We start from the raw sequence: 10,042 nt of genomic DNA, 5'->3' as shown, positions 1-10,042 counted from the left end.
ACAGGCACCGTCTAAACCAAACAGGCACCGTCTAACATCACTATAAGTCCAGCAGCTGGGGATGAAAACCATATTAATCCTTCACTTCCATTTCATTTGTTCTACAAATAATAATATATATATTGACCAAATAAAAGGCGTTTTACCTGAGTGTAGCGCGTGTGGACAGGTCTTGCAGGTCTCCAGGATGAAACAGCTGAGCCTCGTGTAGACCGAGTGTACCACACGCTCTCAGAAACACATTCACATTGTCCTGGAGTGGAGGGGCAGAGAGGGGCAGAGGCAGAGAGGGGCGGGGCAGAGAGGGGCGGGGCAGAGAGGGGCGGGGGCAGAGAGGAGGAGGGAGCAGAGAGGAGAGGGGCAGAGAGGAGAGGGGCAGAGAAGGAGAGGGGTAGTACTGAGAGTTACCATACAGAACAATCAGAAGGCTTGGCCTAAGGATGATCATGTGACTGGTGGGAGGAGTCTCTTAATAGCTTTCCAGGATTATTCCAAACAAGTGGAACCTTGACAGTTTGACCTCTGAACTCAGCCCCACTCAGCCCCACTCAGCCCCACTCAGCCCCACTCAGCCCCACTCAGCCCCACTCCAGCCCCTCAGCCCCACTCAGCCCCCACTCAGGTTTGTCATGTTCACCACATCACTAGATCCTTAAGACAGTTTCAGATCTGTCACACTCAGCAGGAACCGCCGAGCGACGAGCAGGAAACCACAGAGGACGACTTCCTGAAAGACCCGGGTCGTCTAACTACTGTCACCCTGGCAGACAAGAGATCCCTCTGCCTTCTCATATGAAATGTAGAACGGCTACACACGCAGTGAACTCACCAGTCCGGCCATTGGAGTAGACAGCGTGTTCACCCTCTTAATAAGGCCTGGTTTCAACTGGTTGATTAGACTGAGAAAGGAGGACAGAGGGAAGAACAGACGAGTTAGACAGCGTGACCATCGACCACACCAGGACATGGTACTTAAACCACTAAGGTGTTTATAGAACCACAGACTATGGGATTCATTCATTACTACAGGCAGAGCAGGACTCCATTCTCCAGATATAGACACTCAGTTCCATAATACTCACTGGCAGAGCAGGACTCCATTCTCAGATATATACACTACAGTTCCCATAATACTCACTGGCAGAGCAGGACTCCATTCTCCAGATATATACACTACAGTTCCCATAATACACCCTGGCAGAGCAGGACTCCATTCTCAGATATATACACTACACAGTTCCCATAATACTCACTGGCAGAGCAGGACTCCATTCTCCAGATATATACACTACAGTTCCCATAATACTCACTGGCAGAGCAGGACTCCATTCTCAGATATATACACTACAGTTCCCATAATACTCACTGGCAGAGCAGGACTCCATTCTCCAGATATATACACTACAGTTCCCATAATACTCACTGGCAGAGCAGGACTCCATTCTCCAGATATATACACTACAGTTCCCATAATACTCACTGGCAGAGCAGGACTCCATTCTCAGAGCAGAGCGGAAGTTATTTGCTTCCGAATGATTTATTTGTCACTTCCTATAGACAGGAAGGAAGAACACAATGCCACTGTCACATCTTAGATTAACAAGCAAACATGCAAGTGACATTGTTTTTACTAAATGTCCTCTTGGATCACAGATTATGATCTATACTTACCTAGTGCATAATTGTGTTTGTTTAAATCAGATTCTGCATTTTACCACAATTTTTACTTAGTTCTCATTGCTGTTACAGTCAAAAAGTTATAAACAAATCAATGTTTCATATTTTTTTAAACATGGCTCCTTCTGAAAAGGTCTGAGACAACAGGATACAGAAGAGCCAAGCGGGGAGGATACAGAGAGCCAGCGGGGGATACAGAAAACCAAGCTAGAGGGATACAGAGAGAGAGCCAGCGGGGGGATACAGGAAGAGCCAAGCGGGGGGGATACAGGGGCAGCGGGGGATACAGAGAAGGCCAAGCGGGGGATACAGAGAGAGAGCCAAGCGGGGGATACAGAGAGAGCCAAGCAGGGGGATACAGAAAACCAAGCTGGGGGATACAGAAAGCCAAAGCGGGGGATACAGAGAGGAGCCAAGCGGGGGGATACAGGAAACCAAGCGGGGGAGGGGATACAGAAACCAAACGGGATACAGAAGCCAAACGGGGGATACAGAAGAGCAGAAGCGGTGGGGATACAGAAACCAAGCGGGGGATACAGAGAAAGCTAAGCGAGATGAGAGAGAGCCAAGCGGGGGATACAGAAAGGCCAAGCAGAGGATAGAAAAGCCAAGCGGGATACAGAGAAGAGCCAAGCCAGGGGGATACAGAGAGGGAGCCAAGCGGGGGATACAGAGAGCCAAGCGAGGGGATACAGAAACCAAGCAGAGGGGATACAGAAAAGACCAAGCGGTAGAAAACCAAGCGGGGAATAGAGAAGGGAAACCAAGGCAGAAGTACAGAGAGAAGCCAAGCGGGGGATACAGAGAAGAGCAAAGCGGGGGATACAGAAGGCAAAGCGGGGGATACAGAGAGCCAAGCGGGGATACAGAAGCCAAGCCCGGGGGATACAGAGCCAAGCGGGGTACAGAGAGGGAAACCAAGCGGGGAATACAGAGAGAGCCAAGCGGGGGTACAGAAGGAAACCAAGCGGGGGATACAGAGAAGCCAAGCGGGGGATACAGAGAACCAAAGCGGGGGATACAGAGAGAGCAAAAAGCGGGGGATACAGAAGAGCAAGCGGGGGGATACAGAGAATAAGCAAACGGGTACAGAAGAGAAACCAAGCGGGGGATACAGAGAGAAAGCCAAGCGGGGGATACAGAGAGGAACCAAACGGGGGGATACAGAAGACCAAACAGGGGGTACAGAGAACCAAGCGGGGGATACAGAGAGAGCCAAGCGGGGGGATACAGAAGAGAATAAGCGGGGATATACAGAGAGAGAGCCAAAAGCGGGGATATACAGAAGCCAAGCGAGGATACAGAAGGGAAACCAAGCGGGGGATACAGAGAGAGCCAAGCGGGGGATACAGAGAGAGCCAAGCGGGGATACAGAGAGAGCCAAGCGGGGGATACAGAGAGGCCAAGCGGGGGATACAGAGAGAGCCAAGCGGGGGATACAGAGAGCCAAGCGGGGGATACAGAGAGAGCCAAGCTGGGGGATACAGAGAGCCAAGCTGGGGGATACAGAAAGACCAAGCTGGGGGATACAGAGAGCAAGCGGGGGATACAGAAAACCAAGCGGGGGATACAGAAGAGCCAAGCGGGGGATACAGAGAGCCAAGCGGGGGATACAGAGAGCCAAGCGGGGGGATACAGAGAGAATAGCGGGGGATACAGAGAATAAAGCGGGGGATACTAGAGAGAAAGCGGGGATACAGAGAGGGGGGGATACAGAGAGAGAGAGAAGAAACCAAGCGGGGGGATACAGAGGAAAACCAAGCGGGGGGGATACAGAAACCAAGCGGGGGATACAGAGAGCCAAGCGGGGGATACAGAGAGAGCCAAGCGGGGGATACAGAGAGAGCCAAGCGGAGGATCTAGAGAGAAAGCGGAGGGGGATACAGAAAAGCGGGGGATACAGAGAGAATAAGCGGGGGATACAGAGAGAGCCAAGCGGGGGATACAGAGAGCCAAGCGGGGGATACAGAGAAGCCAGCGGATACAGAGAGAACCAAGCGGGGGATACAGAGAGGAAACCAGCGGGGGATACAGAGAAACCAGCGGGGGGATACAGAGAAACCAAGCGGGGGGGATACAGAAAACCAGCGGGGGGATACAGAGAGGAAACCAAGCGGGGTACAGAAGAGCCAAGCGAGGATATACAGAGCAAAGCGGGGATACAGGATTAAACGAGATACAGAGAGAGAGAGAGCCAAGCGGGGATACAGAAGAACCAAGCGGGGGATACAGAGAGCCAAGCGGGGGGGATACAGAGCCAGCGGAGGGGATACAGAGAGAGCCAAGCGGGGGATACAGAGAGAGCCAAGCGGGGGATACAGAGAGAAACCAAGCGGGGGATACAGAGAGAGCCAAGCGGGGGATACAGAGAGAGAGCCAACGGGGGATACAGAGAGAGCCAAGCGGGGGATAGAGAGAGCCAAGCGGGGGAGTAGAAGGAAGCCAAACGGGGGGATACAGAGCCAAGCAGGGGATACAGAAGAGCCAAGCGGGGGATACAGAGAGAGATGAAGAAAACCAGCGGGGGATACAGAGAGAGCCAAGCGGGGGATACAGAGAGGAGCCAAGCGGGGGGATACAGAGAGAGAGCCAAGCGGGGGATACAGAGAGAGCCAAGCGGGGAGGGATACAGAGACCAAGCGGGGGGATACAGAGAAGCCAAGCGGGGGATACAGAGAGGAAGCCAAACGGGGATACAGAGAAAGCCAAGCGGGGGATAGAGAGAGAGCAAGCGGGGGATACAGAAAAATGGGGGGTACAGAGAGACAAGCGGGGGATACAGAGAGAGCCAAGCGGGGGATACAGAGAGCCAAGCGGGGGGGATACAGAGAGAGCCAAGGGGATACAGAGAGAGAGCCAAGCGGGGATACAGAGAGAGCAACGAAGTACAGAGAAGGGAACCAAGGGGGGATACAGAGAGACCAAGCGGGGGATACAGAGAAGACCAAGCGGGGGATACAGAGAAGCCAAGCGGGGGGATACAGAGAGAGCCAAACGAGGGGATACAGAGAGAGCCAAGCGGGGGATACAGAAGCCAAGCGGGGGGATAGAGAGGGAGCCAAGCGGGGATACAGAGAGAGCCAAGCGGATACAGAAAGGGATACAGAGAGAGCCAAGCGGGGGATACAGAGGGAGGCCAAGCGGAGGGATACAGAGAGAGCCAAAGCGGAGGGGATACAGAGAGAGCCAAGCGGGGGATACAGAGAGAAAGCGGGGATACAGAGCCAAGGGGGATACAGAAGAGCCAAGCGGGGGGATACAGAGAGAGCCAAGCGGGGGATACAGAGAGCCAAGCGGGGGGGATACAGAGAGAGCCAGCGGGGGATACAGAGAGAGCCAAGCGGGGGATACAGAGAGAGGCAAGCGGGGAGGATACAGAGAGCCAAGCGGGGATATACAGAGAGAGATTGCAAGCGGGGATACAGAGAGAGCCAAGCGGGGATACAGAGAGAGCCAAGCGGGGATACAGAGAAGGGAAACCAAGCGGGGATACAGAAGAGCAAAGCGGGGATATACAGAGAACCAAGCGGGGATATACAGAGAGAGCCAAGCGGGATATACAGAGAGAGCGGGGATATACAGAGAGAGAGCGAGGGGATATACAGCGGGGATATACAGAGAGAGGAGCCAAGCGGGGGGATACAGAGAAATAGCGAAGTACCAGAAGGGGGATACAGAGAGCAAGCGGGGATAGAGAGAGCCAAGCGGGGGGATACAGAGAAATGCGGGGATACAGAAGAGAAACCAAGCGGGATACAGAGAGAGCCAAGCGGGGGATACAGAGAGAGAGCCAAGCGGGGATACAGAGGAGCCAAGCGGGGGATACAGAGAGCCAAGCGAGGGGGATACAGAAGAGCAAGCGGGGGATACAGAGAGCCAAGCTGGGGATACAGAGAGCCAAGCGGGGGGGATACAGAGAGAGCAAAGCGGGGGGATACAGAGAGACCCAGCGGGGGATACAGAAAGCCAAGCGGGGGATACAGAAGAGCAAACGGGGATGGAGCCAAGCGGGGATACAGAAGAGCCAAACGGGGATACAGAGAAGAAGCCAAGCTGGGGATACAGAAAGCCAAGCGGGGGATACAGAAAACAGCGGGGGATACAGAGAGAGAAAGCGGGGGGATACAGAAGAGCCAAGGGGGGATACAGAGAGAAGCGGGGGATACAGAAATAGCGGGGGATACAGAGAGCCAAGCGGGGGATACAGAGAGAGCCAAGCTGGGGGTACAGAGAGAGCCAAGCGGGGGATACAGAGAGAGCCAAGCGGGGTAAAGAGGGGTAAAGAGGGGTGATGAGAAAGCCCAGCAGGGTAAAGGGGAGGGGTGTTGGAAAACAAGAAGCCCAGTCTCAGAACACCTACTACCCAGAAAACCTTCATTGTAAATTAGAATGTGTTCTCTATTTAACTTAACCGACTTGGCTCGTTAAATGAAAAGGTAAAAAACTAAAACAGTTGCATCTACTACTCCTCTAGATGATGCATCATGGGTAATAAAAGTGTTTATTTAAAAACTGATGGTAGTTTTTTTACAGGAACTTGAAGTGTTATGGTAATGAGATGTCCACAGACAAGTGTTTGTACGTAATATAGTTTCATGTAGACGTCAACTCCACTGAACAAGATAAAACAAAAACATAAATAAAAGAAAATAAAACATAAACATAAATAAAACATAAAACATAAACATAAATAAAAGAACATAAAACACAACATGTAATGTGTTGAAATAAAACCTCTCAAATTGTGTCCATCCCTGTTAGTGATATTAAACCTGTTAGTGATATTAAACCTGTTAGTGATATTAAACCAGTGAGTATATTAAACCTGTTAGTGATATTAAACCTGTTAGTGATATTAAACCTGTTAGTGATATTAACCCAGTGAGTATATTAAACCTGTTAGTGATATTACACCTGTTAGTGATATTAACCCAGTGAGTATATTAAACCTGTTAGTGATATTAAACCTGTTAGTGATATTAACCCAGTGAGTATATTAAACCTGTTAGTGATATTAAACCTGTTAGTGATATTAAACCAGTGAGTATATTACACCTGTTAGTGATATTACACCTGTTAGTGATATTAACCCAGTGAGTATATTACACCTGTTAGTGATATTACACCTGTTAGTGATATTAACCCAGTGAGTATATTACACCTGTTAGTGATATTACACCTGTTAGTGATATTAACCCAGTGAGTATATTACACCTGTTAGTGATATTACACCTGTTAGTGATATTAACCCAGTGAGTATATTACACCTGTTAGTGATATTACACCTGTTAGTGATATTAACCCAGTGAGTATATTACACCTGTTAGTGATATTACACCTGTTAGTGATATTAACCCAGTGAGTATATTACACCTGTTAGTGATATTAACCCAGTGAGTATATTACACCTGTTAGTGATATTACACCTGTTAGTGATATTACACCTGTTAGTGATATTAACCCAGTGAGTATATTACACCTGTTAGTGATATTACACCTGTTAGTGATATTAACCCAGTGAGTATATTACACCTGTTAGTGATATTACACCTGTTAGTGATATTAACCCAGTGAGTATATTACACCTGTTAGTGATATTACACCTGTTAGTGATATTAACCCAGTGAGTATATTACACCTGTTAGTGATATTACACCTGTTAGTGATATTAACCCAGTGAGTATATTACACCTGTTAGTGATATTACACCTGTTAGTGATATTAACCCAGTGAGTATATTACACCTGTTAGTGATATTACACCTGTTAGTGATATTAACCCAGTGAGTATATTACACCTGTTAGTGATATTACACCTGTTAGTGATATTAACCCAGTGAGTATATTAAACCAGTGAGTATATTAAACCAGTGACTATATTAAACCAGTGACTATATTAAACCAGTGACTATATTAAACCAGTGACTATATTAAACCAGTGACTATATTAAACCAGTGAGTATATTAAACCAGTGAGTATATTAAACCAGTGACTATATTAAACCAGTGACTATATTAAACCAGTGAGTATATTAAACCAGTGACTATATTAAACCAGTGACTATATTAAACCAGTGACTATATTAAACCAGTGACTATATTAAACCAGTGACTATATTAAACCAGTGAGTATATTAAACCAGTGAGTATATTAAACCAGTGAGTATATTACACCAGTGAGTATATTACACCAGTGAGTATATTACACCAGTGAGTATATTAAACCAGTGAGTATATTAAACCAGTGAGTATATTACACCAGTGAGTATATTACACCAGTGAGTATATTACACCAGTGAGTATATTACACCAGTGAGTATATTACACCAGTGAGTATATTAAAACCAGTGAGTATATTAAACCAGTGAGTATATTACACCAGTGAGTATATTAAAACCAGTGAGTATATTAAAACCAGTGAGTATATTACACCAGTGAGTATATTACACCAGTGACTATATTACACCAGTGACTATATTAAACCAGTGACTATATTAAACCAGTGAGTATATTACACCAGTGAGTATATTACACCAGTGAGTATATTACACCAGTGAGTATATTAAAACCAGTGAGTATATTAAAACCAGTGAGTATATTAAACCAGTGAGTATATTAAACCAGTGAGTATATTAAACCAGTGAGTATATTAAACCAGTGAGTATATTACACCAGTGAGTATATTACACCAGTGAGTATATTAAACCAGTGAGTATATTAAACCAGTGACTATATTAAACCAGTGAGTATATTAAACCAGTGACTATATTAAACCAGTGACTATATTAAACCAGTGACTATATTAAACCAGTGAGTATATTAAACCAGTGAGTATATTAAACCAGTGAGTATATTACACCAGTGAGTATATTACACCAGTGAGTATATTACACCAGTGAGTATATTACACCAGTGAGTATATTACACCAGTGAGTATATTACACCAGTGAGTATATTAAACCAGTGAGTATATTAAACCAGTGAGTATATTAAACCAGTGAGTATATTAAACCAGTGAGTATATTTACACCCAGTGAGTATATTACACCCAGTGAGTATATTACACCCAGTGAGTATATTACACCAGTGAGTATATTACACCAGTGAGTATATTACACCAGTGAGTATATTACACCAGTGAGTATATTACACCAGTGAGTATATTACACCAGTGAGTATATTACACCAGTGAGTATATTACACCAGAGATATTACACCAGAGAGTATATTACACCAGAGAGTATATTAAACCAGAGAGTATATTAAACCAGAGAGTATATTACACCAGTGAGTATATTAAACCAGTGAGTATATTAAACCAGTGAGTATATTAAACCAGTGAGTATATTAAACCAGTGAGTATATTACACCAGTGAGTATATTACACCAGTGAGTATATTAAAACCAGTGAGTATATTAAAACCAGTGAGTATATTACACCAGTGAGTATATTACACCAGTGAGTATATTACACCAGTGAGTATATTACACCAGTGAGTATATTAAACCAGTGAGTATATTAAACCAGTGAGTATATTACACCAGTGAGTATATTAAACCAGTGAGTATATTAAACCAGTGAGTATATTAAACCAGTGGTATTTTAAACCAGTGAGTATTTTAAACCAGTGAGTATTTTAAACCAGTGAGTATTTTAAACCAGTGAGTATTTTAAACCAGTGAGTATTTTAAACCAGTGAGTATATTAAACCAGTGAGTATATTAAACCAGTGAGTATATTAAACCAGTGAGTATATTAAACCAGTGAGTATTTTAAACCAGTGCGTATTTTAAACCAGTGCGTATATTAAACCAGTGAGTATATTAAACCAGTGAGTATTTTAAACCAGTGAGTATTTTAAACCAGTGAGTATTTTAAACCAGTGAGTATATTAAACCAGTGAGTATATTAAACCAGTGAGTATATTAAACCAGTGAGTGATATTAAACCAGTGAGTGATATTAAACCAGTGAGTATTTTAAACCAGTGAGTATTTTAAACCAGTGAGTATTTTAAACCAGTGAGTATATTAAACCAGTGAGTATATTAAACCAGTGAGTATATTAAACCAGTGAGTATATTAAACCAGTGAGTATATTACACCAGTGAGTATATTACACCAGTGAGTATATTACACCAGTGAGTATATTACACCAGTGAGTATATTAAACCAGTGAGTATATTAAACCAGTGAGTATATTAAACCAGTGAGTATATTACACCAGTGAGTATATTACACCAGTGAGTATATTACACCAGTGAGTATATTACACCAGTGAGTATATTAAACCAGTGAGTATATTACACCAGTGAGTATATTACACCAGTGAGTATATTACACCAGTGAGTATATTACACCAGTGAG

The 10,042-nt window shown here is 45.1% G+C and overlaps 1 pseudogene; it reads right to left on the bottom strand.

Moving 5' to 3' along the window:
- Positions 1-146: 146 nt before the first annotated feature.
- The window catches only part of LOC127926533 (LIM and calponin homology domains-containing protein 1-like), an 11,809-nt pseudogene continuing 1,913 nt past the window's right edge, over positions 147-10,042 (bottom strand).

This window comes from Oncorhynchus keta, unplaced genomic scaffold, assembly GCF_023373465.1.
Source record: "Oncorhynchus keta strain PuntledgeMale-10-30-2019 unplaced genomic scaffold, Oket_V2 Un_contig_7745_pilon_pilon, whole genome shotgun sequence".
In the NCBI taxonomy this organism is placed as follows: domain Eukaryota; kingdom Metazoa; phylum Chordata; class Actinopteri; order Salmoniformes; family Salmonidae; genus Oncorhynchus; species Oncorhynchus keta.
Note: the sequence above shows the minus strand (reverse complement) of the source record. Positions and strands in the feature narration are given on the sequence as shown.